This window comes from Euleptes europaea, chromosome 8, assembly GCF_029931775.1.
Source record: "Euleptes europaea isolate rEulEur1 chromosome 8, rEulEur1.hap1, whole genome shotgun sequence".
In the NCBI taxonomy this organism is placed as follows: Eukaryota; Metazoa; Chordata; class Lepidosauria; order Squamata; family Sphaerodactylidae; genus Euleptes; species Euleptes europaea.
The window spans coordinates 20,469,619-20,483,981 of NC_079319.1; positions in this window are offsets into that span (position 1 = coordinate 20,469,619).

Here is a 14,363-nt window from a genome sequence, read left to right on the forward strand (position 1 = left end):
AAAAACTGCCTGTGTATTTGAGAGTTTCCCTCAGGATTAATCCTGGTTCCTTTTTTCCTTCAGCGGGAGGTTTTTGGAGTGGAGGTGGGGGGGGGGGTTGTGCGCACCTGGAAGTGCTGCATCACTTCCGGTTTACACCGGTTGCACCGGTTACACTTCCTTTTACCACTTAAACTGGGAGTTTGAGTGGTAAAAGGCCCATTGCGATGTGGCACTTCTGGGTGCATCACATTTACCACTCAGACTCCGAGTTTAAGTGGTAAAAGGCCCCTTGCGATGCATTTACACCCGGAAGTGCCGCATCGCAAGGGGGCTTTTACCACTCAAACTGGGAGTTTGAGTGGTAAATGGCCCCTTGCGAATCGGCACTTCCGGGTGTAAACCGGAAGTGACATGTCACTGTGGGCAGGCACGCATGCATGTGTTGCCCGCCAACCCTCAGCTGGTCAGCGAGCAGCCAGGTGGATTGGCAGGGGTTTGCCCGCCACCACCTGGCACTTGGCAACCCTAATACACAGGTCACAGACCCCAGTTACCCACCTCTCGCTCGGTCTCCTCAGCTAATTCCCCCAACTAAAAGTGGAGACTGCCTAATTTGGGTAACATCACAGAGCCATCTGCCCATCCTTTGGAAGTGAAAGAAGAAGAGGGGAAAATAATTTTCTTTTCTTTGTGGTTGATTTTCACATCAGCAATCTGCACAATTTTGAGAATAGGATATTGAAGGGAGGATGGATCCCAACAGAAGGCACAGGGGGCCTTAACAATTCTGAATTTCATAAATTTAGTCCTGCCAGCTCTTCCCAGCAGACCCCCGTGTGGGACATTGATACATTTCACCAGCTCACTGATAACTATCGTGATTTGGCTTTGCAGTATGCATTTGCTCAGCAAGGGCAATTTGAAAGAGCTAAATTATTAAGGTGGAAATTGTCATTCCCATTGCTAATGTCATTGTACTTTGTTTCTTCATATCTTTGGGTGGGGGAGTCACATGTAATGGTGATTTTAAAATTGTGCTGAAGGCAACGGAATAAAAACCGACAACCAATGAGGTTTTTGCGGCTATTGAATGAGAGGAACACTTCCCGTACATAGCTGGAAGAAAACTGGTAGCGAGCAACTTTTTCCTTTCTTTGTTTTATATAAATGAGCATGCATTATTCATCAGAGAAGTCTATATTCTATGGTCTCATGTGCAATTAATGAGCTGGTAGAAACCATGTTCAGGCAGCACTAAAGCCACAGGAGTCATGACAAAGCAGTTCTAGCAGATGATTTGTGGACGGATTGGGGGAAGTAAAAAAAAGGCAGATCTTAAAAGTATTTTTGTGGAAGTAAATTCTGCTGATATTAATGGGTTGGATCCAACCCTTCCTTACATGGCATGCATTTTCAGACAGGATCTCTGCTGCCTTCCCTTCCTTTGTGCAGCCCTCATACCCTTTGATAAGCAAGAATACCCACAGGAACACTGTGGGATATGGTACAGGGAGATGTGGCAAGAAGAGGGAATCAGCAACAAATGCTTCTCCCTACACACATGTACATACTTTAATTTCATTTATTTTTCTGATCAGGCAAGAGTGCGGCAGGTTGCTCTCTGCCATTTTGCCATAGTTTCCTCACAGAATGCATTATTGGACTGAGCGACTTATAATTCCTGGACACTGGGGGGCACTACATCACTCTGTGTAAGTTACCTCCTTGAATGGGATGCCCCCCTTTGTATTAAGCTGCCCTCTGGCCCCTCTTCTCTCTGTGTGTCCATTGTTCTTCCACATGGCTTTTTGTAGAGTCACATGTATCTACAAGTCTCTCCTGTAGAAACAGTGCCTCATACTCCCATACACATGATGCCAGATCAGCTGGCCATTTGACATAGGGAAAGTACTTTTTAGATTAGGCTTCTCTCTCTCCTTCCAACTGCAATCTGAATGGGAACTGAATCTACTTGAATAAATGCAAGTTTTACTTTTGCAATATACTTCTTGGGAGATTTCTTTACTGCACTCAGTATCACGCTTCTATGACTGGGCAAACTCCGCTATAGTAACCAAATAGTCCAGTATGCATCCCATGTTGTTACTGAGAGCCTCTAGTTCCTCAATAGTAGCTTTTGAGAGGGTGCAGATTCCTGTTCTGAGAAGTGGCAAAGTTCTAGGGCTGCCAGCCTCCAGGTACTAGCTGGAGATCTCCTGCTATTACAACTGATCTCCAGCCAATAAAGATCAGATCACCTGGAGAAAATGGCCACGTTGGCAATTGGACTGTATGGCATTGAAGTCCCTCCCCTCCCCAAACCCCTCCCTCCTCAGGCTCTGCCCCAAAAACCTCCCCCAGTGACAAAGAGGGACCTGGCAACCCTACAAAGTTCCCTTTCACTATTTTTTTTTCATAGTAGGGTTGGATCCAACCCAGTAGGACTATCTTATTTAGGAAGGGTTGGCTCCAACTAGCTTTTCTACTGCTAAAAAACAAGGAGAGAGTTCCTAACTCTTTGACTACCAAAATGGTGAGCTGGTGAGCTGTTGCGAATCAAAGTAGACAGTACTTGACCTTGATAGACCAAAGGTCTGATTCAGTATGAGGTGGCTTCCTGTGTTTCTCTTAATACTCTCAAAAGTTGCTATTGGAAGCACATATTTTGCAATAGGAAATGCAGATGCATACCATAGCATATTGTTTTGTATTTTGTATTTTTTTTAAAAAACCAACCTTTTCCATAGCATGGTGTGATATTCTATATCCATTATCTCAATTTGGCTTTTCAGTTGCATGGGTTGAAAGGTCTAAATGACAGGACCTTTTTGTTGTAACCCTTGAACTGCCCTCTCCTTTGCAATGATCCCTGAGATGAGTACTATGTTCCTCCCCATTGAGTTCAGCATGGGTTTTGCACCATTGTTCATACATTACCTACCACCTTCCTGCTGCAGGTGTGTAGAAACATTATGACTTTGGTCACAGCTTTTGCCAAATGACAGAGAGTGTTCCAGGAGGGAAGGCAGGCATGGTGTACCCCGATCTCATCAGATCTCAGAACCTGAGGAGGATCAGCCCTGGTTAGTATTTGGATGGGACACCCCCAAGGAATACCAGGGTTGCTGTGCAGAGGCAGGCAATGGCAAACCACCTCTGTTAGTCTCTTGCCTTGAAAACTCCATAAGGGGTCGCCATAAGTTGGCTGTGACTTGACGGCACTTTACACTCACAGAGTGTTCCACTTTCCAAGAGAATCCTGAAAGTTGAAACCCGGCAACTAACACCTGAAGGAGACACTGAGATCTTCCGAGGTTTCATCAATGACAGCTATTAAAAATGCCCTCAATATTAATCCGTACCTCTCATGTCATGTAGAACCATACAACCTTTTCATAATTCAGTACACAGTTCCATTGGGGATAATATTAAGTTTTTTGTTTTCCAGTGAAGTACCAAGTTGTTAGGGGACTGGGGACTATTGGAAATGGCAGAATAATTAATTAAATGTTACACCAAAGACCCATTAAATGGTGTAAGTGTTCTCTTTAGTGACACATGGGGAATTGCAGGCCTTATATTAAGTATAACCTTTTTAAAAAAATCTTTTTTTTCATCACACAGTAATGCTCAACGGGCTTTTCTTGAATTTGAGAATCAGTGGAAGAAAGAAAAGGGTAATTAAAATGGGTGACATAGTTCAAACAAAACTTTCTTTCCTTACAAGCTTTTATTTTTGCGGGGGTGGGGGAGAGAGAAAATGATATTTGAATGGCATGCTATCATTTTTCCTGTACTGGCTTTTCTCTAAGAGAACACTCCCTCAGAATCTCACAGGTCTCTTTTATTTTATTCCTCATCTGGAGCAGACTAGAATGATGGGATGGAGCTCTGTCCACTCCCCTGTCCATGTAATTTATAATCTTTTAATTGGAGTTGCCAGTGACTGAACACGGAGAATATCCGATGTGCATATTGGCTGTTCAACCATTGAGCTACCTGGCACTTCCCACTTATGGCAGATCATAATGGAACACATCATTGTGGGAGAAGGGGATACCCAGCATTGACAAGGATCCAATAAGGCATCCTGGTACCAGGTAACAGAAATATGATACCTACATCCATACAGAACTTCTCATGCTCCTATGTGGGCCTCTTGGGTTCATTTGACAGGAACCATCCTAGGAAAGAAAGATACACTGTGCCCTAGGATGGCAACAGAGGCATGACATCAGACAGGTATCTTGAGTTTTCTTTTCCTTTTCCTTCTGTTTGCTGTAGAGTGGACAATATTCAGAGGCAGTAGACTTCTGTCAGTAAGCAATCCAAGATGGAACGGCTTTCTTTATTACGATATGGCCCACCAGAGGGCCACTATTAGAACTAGAGTATTGCCCTAATTATACCTTGGGTTGAAAAAAAAACACAAATTTCTATATTCTTAAGAGCAGCACTAAATACCCACTACCCCAAAGAAGCACTGATCATGACCTTCATGTATGCCATCCGCTCATATGTTACAGCTGTACATATGTATCATAGCACATCCACCTTACACAAAAGTGTATTAAAATTAAATATGTGCAAAGACTTGTCCAACCATCCATTTTGCAGACCACTTCCACTAATGGTAGCAAGGTCTACAACCGTCACATAGCTGAGGAAGAAGCACATACCAGGCAGGAGCAGAGCGTGTCCATGTTCCTATAGAAAGTGGCCTCCTCCAGCAACAAGCTGTCCAGATTGTAGCCGACTATGAGCTACATAGAAAAAAAGGGCACAAGATTGGTTCTCCAGGATCATCTCATTCCCAAGACTGGACAATTCTGGACATGAGGTCACTGCCCTAGTCTGAATATCCTGAATAGAGTGGTCCTATGGCACAGAGAGCCAGGGTAGTATAGTGGTTAAGAGTGGTGGTTTGGAGCAGTGGACTCTGACCTGGAGAAAAGGGTTTGATTCCCACTCCTCCACATGAGTGGCGGATGCTGATCTGGTGAACCGGGTTGGTTTCTCCACTCCTACACATGAAGCCAGCTGGGCAACCTTGGGCAAGACACTCTCTCTCAGCCCCACCTACCTCCCAGGGTGTCTGTTGTGGGGAGGGGAAGGGAAGGTGATTGTAAGCCGGTTTGAGTCTCCCTTCAGTGGTAGAGAAAGTCGGCATATAAAAACCAACTGTTGTTCTTCACAGAAGTAGAAAACTGGTGCCTGATCTAAGGGAGTCTTCTATCTATTACATTTCAGTCCCACTCCTCCTCTGAGGAACTATGGTTCTCCTCTCTCCATTTTATCCTCAACCACTGGCTCTGAATTTGGTTAAGGTGAAAGAATGTGTTTGGCCCAAGCTTACTCAGTGAGCTTCCTTACAGTGTCGGGATTTGAACACAGGTCTCATTGTTCCTGGTCCAACACTCTAACCACTACTCCATTCTTGTCATGAACACTGTGACATCTCACACTCCCATTCTGACAGTGGTCTTCTATGGTTCAACCACAACTTTTACCCCATTGATGCAGACTTCGGTTTCACAGGTGAAATAGTGTCCAGCCAAACACTTTTAAAAGGAGGAAATAAGTTATTGAGAACTACCACAAACCTTTAAAAATATGTTTTCGACATAAAGATGAAGATTACCTCTGGTACAGTGCCTCTGGTTACATTCTCAAAGGTTGCTATAGCAACCCCTGCAATGTAAATTAACATGAAGCTTTATCACTCAATTTTTAGATTGCTGGATTTTAGGGTGAAAACTAAGAATACCAACTGAAGTGAAAAATAAGCTCCAAGATGACCTAAAGGGGCCAATTAATAGTCTGCTGAGGTTGGTTGGCAACAGAACACAGGCCTTTCTTTTTTTACTGCTACATTAATATATCTATCAATAAATGTCTGGTGCGGTTGTTAGCCATGATGTTGCTTTCCCTTTAAGTATTTTTTTTTAGAGATAAAGGGAATGCCCTTGAAGATTAAAACCATTTAAAATATTTCATTCATGATCTTTTCAAATAAGAACCCCAAACCACTGGGGAATCTTGCACATGTAATTATACTGCTCATTAATGCCCAAAGGTTGCCAGATTGCCTGAACAGGGAGTTCATCTTTTGCCATTTTCCCTTATGCAGATCACAAACCAAATGAATGAATCATGATGGGTAGCCAAGTTAGTCTGTCTGTAGCAGTAGAAAAGAGCAAGAGTCCAGTAGCACCTTAAGGACTAACAAAATTTCTGGCAGGGATGAGTTTTCTTCAGATACAGCTAGAATGTGAGTCGATCTGTCCTTAAGTAGAGAAGAGTGAATTCAGACACCCAATGGCAATAATATGTAAATGTCAATAGCACCTAAATGACGATAGCAGGCATGATTGGTTTAGATGTAATATGCAGAGGGGTAGTGGGTGTGGAGAAATCAGCATTGGTAATGAGACATGAATCCCAGGTCTCTATTCGATCCAGGAGAAGACATTATCTTGAGCTTCATTATTAGTTATCGTTCAGCATGGACTGAATGCTACCGGACTCATGCTCTTTTTTACAAATAAATGAATGTCAATAACCTTTCAGTCAGTGTTACTGCAAGCTGTCTCGTTGTCAAATTTTGATTCTATTGTCCCTCCAAGGATCTCAGGGCATCATGGTGTTCTCCCCTCTCCCACTTTTTTGTTTGTTTGTTTATTTCTTAAATTTCTATCTCGCCCTCCCCAGCCAAAGCCAGGCTCAGGGTGGGTAACAACACTTAAAATCATCTTACAGTCAGTTATATATTGTTTGTTTCACAACAACTCTGTAATGTATGTTTGGCTGGAAGAGAAGAACTGGCCGAAAGATATTGAGGGAATTTCATGGATCAGTGGGGATTTGAACGCAGATCTCTTTACTCCTAAATGGCACTCTAGATATGGCATTAAGATATTCCCAGAGCATTTTGACATGGAACCTGCTTAGGGTTGCCAGCCTCCAGGTACTAGCTGGAGATCTCCTGCTATTACAACTGATCTCCAGCCGATAGAGATCAGTTCACCTGGAGAAAATGGCCATTTGGGCAATTGGACTCTATGGCATTGAAGTCCCTCCCCTCTCCAAACCCCGCCCTCCTCAGGCTCCACCCCCAAAACCTCCAGGTATTTCCCAACCTGGAGCTGACAACCCTACTAGAGGAAGGTTTCACACATTACTGGGCGGAGTGGTATGATGCAAGCCATAAGATCCCATTTCAAGGATGAACTTTCTCAGTATGTTGCCTTTCAAATGTGCACTTTCTCTGCCACTGCAAAAAATGATGGGAGTTTAAAGTGCAGTTAGCATAACCCGAGCAAATCCATATCCTCATAACCCTATCCCTTGGTCTGTATATCCCCTTCTACAGATTCTGGTTCACACAGCAGGGTACGATGCGGTCCAGGAACTGATCTTATACAAGCATGTTCCCTTCTTGTTCTGAAGCAGGCAAGGCAATTCTTCCATGTGCAAAAAGAAAACCCTTGTTAAATCACTCCTGATCTTGCAAACATCTCAGTCAGAGTCACTGATGCCAGCAGTTCTTACAGGCTCTGCACATATATTCATTCAAAGTCTTCACTTCAAGTGTAAATAACCAATGCGTACTTTTAGCAGAAAAGAAAAGTGTACAGGTCCCAGCACAGCTCCTTCCAGCTAACGTTGGCTAGCATCACGCAAACACTAAATAATAATAAAAAATGTTTGCTTAAATACTCAAGTCAGCAACAAAAGAAACACCACCCATAACTTTACAATGCTACTGTGATTCTAGGGTGATAATGTTTTCCCCCTTCTGTAACAATGCTTTAATAATGCAAGTTACATAATTTACTACATCCACGACACTATTGTCTCTGTGCTTTCTGCAAGAAAAAGTATTTCAAAGAGGAACAGTGCTCTCCTGTGATCAAGCCCAGGAACTGCTTGACTCAGAAAACATTGTTCTTACAATACATATGCAAAAATATCAGAAACAAATATGAGTAACACAGAAGACCATGGCCCAGTATGTCTCAAATTTAATTCTCCCCCAGCATTGTAGAGCCTTCATGTTGACTAGGCTGAATATATTCCCATTAGCTATGGTTAGTGGCAGATATAAGAAAATACCACGAGAGAAAAGGCTCTGCAGTTGCCATCTTAAAGAACCAGACTCAGTCCATCATATCCTTTTGCATTGTCCATTCTATACTCAACCATGTTCAAAATTAATTAATCTCCATCTGCAAGTCCAAAAAAACTCAGTAGACATGAGTACTAAATTTTTATTAATGGATAGAATCCCGAAAGTCACTGAGCATGTTGCTGAGTTTCTGGCAACTCTAGATAGATAGATAGATAGATAGATAGATAGATAGATAGATAGATAGATAGATAGATAGATAGAGAGAGAGAGAGAGAGAGAGAGAGAGAGAGAGAGAGAGAGAGAGAGAGAGAGAGAGAGAGAGAGAGAATGAGAATGAGAATGAGAATGAGAATGAGAGTATAGGATAAGAACTGTGACTATAAATATGTACCAGTGTATTTGACATTAAAGGATCTGGATGGCACTATCTGCTGTGATATGAGAAGGAGAGACTTAGTAATTTTATTTATGAACTGATTTTAGTAGATGGACAGTTCATGATAGAATGTGATTTCCTTTATGGTTGCTGGGAGTAAAGGGAAGATGACTAGGGAAGGCACTGGCAAACCACCCCATAAACAAAGTCTGCTTAGTAAATGTCGGGATGTGACGTCACCCCATGGGTCAGAAATGACCCTGTGCTTGCACAGGGGAGCTTTACCTTTAGTAATGCATGCTATAATGCTGTTATTACTGGCACACAAGGGGGGGACCCTCTAAGAATCTTCTAGATATTTGAATGAAAACCTAGCACAACTACTATGCCACCCCCCCAAAAAAAAAAAACCTAGGAAATGACAATGTATGAATAAGGCAGCATAAAAATGACCTCGCTGACTATTATAATAAACGAAAATAGAGAACGACTGCAATAGATTTATATCGAACAAGTATCCATTAGTTAATTATACGGGAAACAAACCTCCTATATCATTATGTACAAGTCAGGTACATCTAATTTATTATGTATATTGATCGTGTATGAATCAGTAGAGAATGAGTACATCTAAAAGTTTTATTAGAAAATCAACTAGATCCAATCATTTTGATCTTTATAATAGGAAGCCTAAAATTTGCTTCCTAGGAGAGCCAGCGTGGTGTAGTGGTTAAGAACGATGGACTCCAATCTGGAGAACTGGATTGGATTCCCCACTCCACCACGTGAATCCTGCTGGGTAACCTTGGGCTAGTCATGGTTCTGTCAGAACTCTCTCAGCCCACACAGAGACAGGCAATGGCAAACCACCTCCAAACATCTCTTGCCTCAAAACTCCTACAGGGTCAGCTGTGACTTGATGGCACATACTCACAAAATTTACTTCCTATGCTTGCTTGACGGAAGCAAGATTTTTGTGCTTCACCCAGTCTCCATACATTTTTATCCTTGCTATTTAGGATACTTGTCATGATCCTGAAGCAGTCAGCAGGGGTGACCGTGGGGAAACGTCCCTGCATAAAAGGCCTATGATACTGCTAAAAAAACTACTACCTATGCTTATCACGTTATTTGTGGCAATAGCTGCATTTACAGTCTCCTCCCAAACACAGTTGTGCGTGTAATATGCTGTCACGTCAAAACCGACCTATGGCAACCCTGTAGGATTTTCAAGGCAAGAGACTAACAGAGGGGGTTTGCTATTGCCTTCCTCTGCACGGAGACCGTGGCATTCCTTGGAGGTCTCCCATCCAGTCACTAAAAAGGGCTGACCCTGCTTAGCTTCTGAGATCTGACAAGATCAGGCTAGCCTGGGGCAAAGAGAGTCACCTATTCATTTAAGAAAAAAATAAACACTTTGATTGAGAGGCCCCCATTTTTACCAAGACTGTTTGACTTTTTTATTTACTGCTTCTTCCTGAGTTATTTGCTCATGTGATCCTACCCAGTTAGCAACTTTCGACAGTAATGAATTGTGACCATCTACCTTCGATGGCATACATACTAAAGCAGGGGTCGGCAAACTCATTAGTCAAAAGAGCCAAATATCAACAGTACAACGATTGAGATTTCTTTTGAGAGCCAAATTTCTTAAACTTAAACTATATAGGTAGGTACACTGTTTATTAACTTAATAAACTTTAATTAAAGTTTTAACTTAATTAAACTATAGGTACACTGAATAAAACTTGATATCATACTTAATAGTGATCTTATTTATTGATAAAAATTAAATTGTAAGTCCCTGCCATTTCCCCCTCCCCGCCTGGAGTCCTCGTCTGGAGGCCTGGTCTACCGCCATAAAAGCCTATTGGTAGACCTGGCCTCCGGCTGAGTCCCATTGGGAGGCCAGGTCTACCCATTGGCTTTCTTGGCAGTAGACCTGGCCTTCGGAGGCCCATAGAAGCCAATTGGTAGACCTGGCCTCTGAAGGGAGACTTCCCCTCCTCGGAGTCCAGGTCTACCGCCAAGAAAGCCAGTGGGTAGACATGGCCTCCCAATGGGACTCAGCTGGAGGCCAGGTCTACCAAAGGAAGCCCGCCCCGCCCAACAGCTGATAGGCGGGCGGGGGGGGCAGTAACAGCCGAGCCGCCCGCCCAGCAATTGCGCGGCTAGAGGGGAGGGGAGGCTTTAGCCTCCCAACCATTGAGGGCAAGGGAAAGGGGGACCTGGCCATTCTCCATGGTGGGGGGGGAGAGAGACAGCGCGCCCGCTCGCCTGCTCTCTCGCGCTCGCTCTCTCTCTCTCTCAGGTGCACCGGCTCCACAGCCTGGCTGCCGGAGCGAGTGCAAGAGCAGGGGCTCCGAACCAAGTTCGGAGAGCAGCACTCAACGGGCCAAAGAGCTGCATGCGGCTCGGAAGCCGCAGTTTGCAGACCCCTGTACTAAAGCATAAACATGAATTTATTTTACATTACATTACATTTATTTTATTTATATATCAGGGCAGATATCCGCTCTAGTGACAGACAGCGGAAGCACACTGCCCTTTAAAAAGACTAACGGTTAAGAGTGGTGGACTCTAATCTGCCGAACTGGGTTCAATTCCGCACTCCTCCACAGGTTCACAGGCTTGCAAGCTCAAGGGCAGAGCCCAGCAGTGAAGGGATGGATCCTGGAGAAAACACTCTGTTCATCTCAGCTCTACAACTTAACCTGCTTTCAAGTCAACAGCCCCAATAATCCATTTATTTGTTTAGATTTATATTTTAGATTTATATTACGGTTGCTAGCCTCCAGGTGGTGGCTAGAGATCATTATTAAAACTGATCTCCAGGCAACAGAAATCAGTTCACCTGGAGAAAGCGGCCACTTTGGGAGGTGGCCACAGCCGCAAACATGCATATTCAAAATATTCTTGTACGTTATCCGAGCTGTGTCACCGTGGTCTTGGTATTTTCTTTCCTGACGTTTTGCCAGCAGCTGTGGCAGGCATCTGCAGAGGAGTAACACTGAAGGACAGTGCATATTCAAACTTTCCCACAAATATAGGACACGACACTTCTTAGGGAGGGGCTGTGGCTCAGTGGTAGAGCATCTGCTTGGCATGCAGAAGGTCCCAGGTTCAATCCCCAGCATCTCTAGTTAAAAGGGACTCAACAAGTAGGTGATGTGAAAGACCTCTGCCTGAGACCCTGGAGAGGCGCTGCCAGTCTGAGTAGACAATATTGACTTTGATGGACCAAGGGTCTAATTCAGTATAAGGCAGCTTCATGAGAAGCCTGCTGGGTGACGTTGGGCCAGTCACAGTTCTCTGAGAACTTTCTCAGCCAACGCGGAGGCAGGCAATGTCTAACCACCTCTGAATACCTCTTGCCTTGAAAACTCTACGGGGTCACCACAAGTCAGATGTGACTTGATGGTACTTTAAACGCACACATCCTTGTTTGACTCATCTTCTGAGTAAAGATGCACAAGATTGGGGCAGAAATGAAATACACTCATAGAGGCTTAAATTCAGCGAGGGTTAGCTAGGGGAAGGCTGAGATTTTATTCTAGGACATTTAGAAGTGGTTGTAAAAAGTCTGAGAAGAGGGATAAATTTCTCCCAAGCAAACAGAAAACGGAAGATAAGCATGACATGACAGAGTGATTTGGTGAAAAAACACCCAACAGAATGATTTTAGCCATTTAAAATGCTTACCGGTATATTTCGCTGGAAAGTGCAGATATTTAAAAATCTCAAATATTAGGCTCTCAAAATTAACTGTAGATATCAGGTAATGGTTGATATAAATATTTCTGCAGGTGAGAATGAAGATGTCCACTATGAAAGGCACTGATTCTGTTCAGCGCAGGGCTCCAGCTCTTATCCTACTTGCATTCCTTGCATGATAAAGGAATTATCAGGTGTATCATACACCTGCTAATCTGTTTTCCCATTCTAGACCATCAATCTTTCTTGGCCACCAAGCCCAGAAATGAAAATAATACTATGAATATGTCAGCAGCATTCGTCATCAGACCACATTGTAAAGGGACACCAGATTCATTATGCATAGTTCTAAATGGAAAAGAAAAGGTCATGCCATTCTTAGCTGCCTTTTTGGAAATGTTTAACACAGATAAGGTCTTGGGATTTTTGTGGGGAAGGGTGTTAAAAGAACTATTGGCAGCTGCTTTTTCGTAACCTAAGAGTGATGATATGCAGTGCACCCATCTGGTGGTGAAAAGTGCCATCAAGTCACAACGGACTTACCCTTGTAGACAAGAGACAAGCAGAGGTGGTTTGCCATCACCTGCCTTTGCATATCAGCCCTGGACTTCCTTAGTGGTCTCCCTTCCAGGTACTAACCAGGGCCTACTCTGCTTAGCTTCCCCTGGTTAGCTTCTGAGATCTGATGAAATCGGACTAGCCTGGGCCATCCACCTCAGAACATGGGTACCTAGCTACTAGGGTTGCCAAGTCCCTCTTCACCACCAGCGGGAGGTTTTAGGGGCAGAGCCTGAGGAGGGTGGGGTTTGGGGAGGGGAGGGACTTCAGTGTCATGAAGTCCCATGGCCAAAGCAGCCATTTTCTCCAGGGGAACTGATCTGTATCGGCCGGAGATCAGTTGTAATAGCAGGAGATCTCCAGCTAGTACCTGGAGATTGGCAAGCCTACTAACTACACATTCTAAATAGCTTTGGAAGGACCTCTAGTTGGAACCCAAATGGCTCTAGAAATAGAAGATAAAAGTCACATACAGTCTCTTTGGTTGTACCCCACCACTCTGTTCAGCTAGTGGCAGCAAGAGGTTTTCCCACTGGTAGGGTTACCAGGTCCCTCTTTGCCACCAGTGGGAGGTTTTTGGGGCAGAGCCTGAGGAGGGCGGAACTTGGAGAGGGGAGGGACTTCAATGTCATAGAGTCAGATGGCCAAAGCGGCCATTTTCTCCAGGTGAACTGATCTCTTTCGGCAGGAGATCAGTTGCAATAGCAAGAGATCTCCAGCTAGTACCTGGAGGTTGGCAACCTTATCCACTGGTGGATCGTGCTTGGTGCCTAACACCCACCTCTTAGTTGTCCCCGAAAATCTTCTAAAATGTTACAATTTTGCTCTTGCTGTTTGACAGAGTTCTGCATCCACACAGGAATTTCTAGGTGATAGCATTATAGGAAAACTTATTCCTAAAGAGACTGGGATGTTGCCCGCATGGGTGAACGTGCTGTGTAGTTATGGTAAAATCAAGCTTTCTGCAGTTTGCACACTTTCCAAAGAGAGAAAGCACTGTTGTTGTTTTTAAGAGCCCTTTGAAATATAATGTTCCCGGCATTGTGAAGCTCTCCACAATGTTGCTGTTTGTGGTAGCTGTTCAAAGGTTCTTTTGATCTAGCTATAATGGAGCTTTGGTCTGTAAGGATGTTTTGAACCACCTGTGAGTTGTCGCCGAGAGAACAGGAGTATGATAGAAAGTGACCCTATTCCAGCTAGGCTGTGCACTAAGGAAGAGTTTTTAACTCAGTGAAGAGTAAGTTAGAAGGGTGCTGAAGAGTTCACGTGTATGATATGGCTTGTCTTTATTTATTTACTAATTTATTTAAAACATTTATTAGCCACCTTTCTCCCTTGCGTTCAAGGCAGCTTACAATAGAAATAAAACATCATAAAAGCACATTATAAAAACAACAATTAAAACCCCCTCTTTAAAGCCAACAATTTTAAAAACTCCAATTGAGGACTGCCGATAAAAACTAAATCAGCCAAATGCAGTCAAATTATTGTAGGTTTTAGATGCACTAAATCTGCATTCCCCAACTCCCAATCAATTGTGTGTGTAAAGTGCTGTCAAGTCACAGTTGGCAAGTGATTAAGCAGAGGTGGTTAAGTACTGAC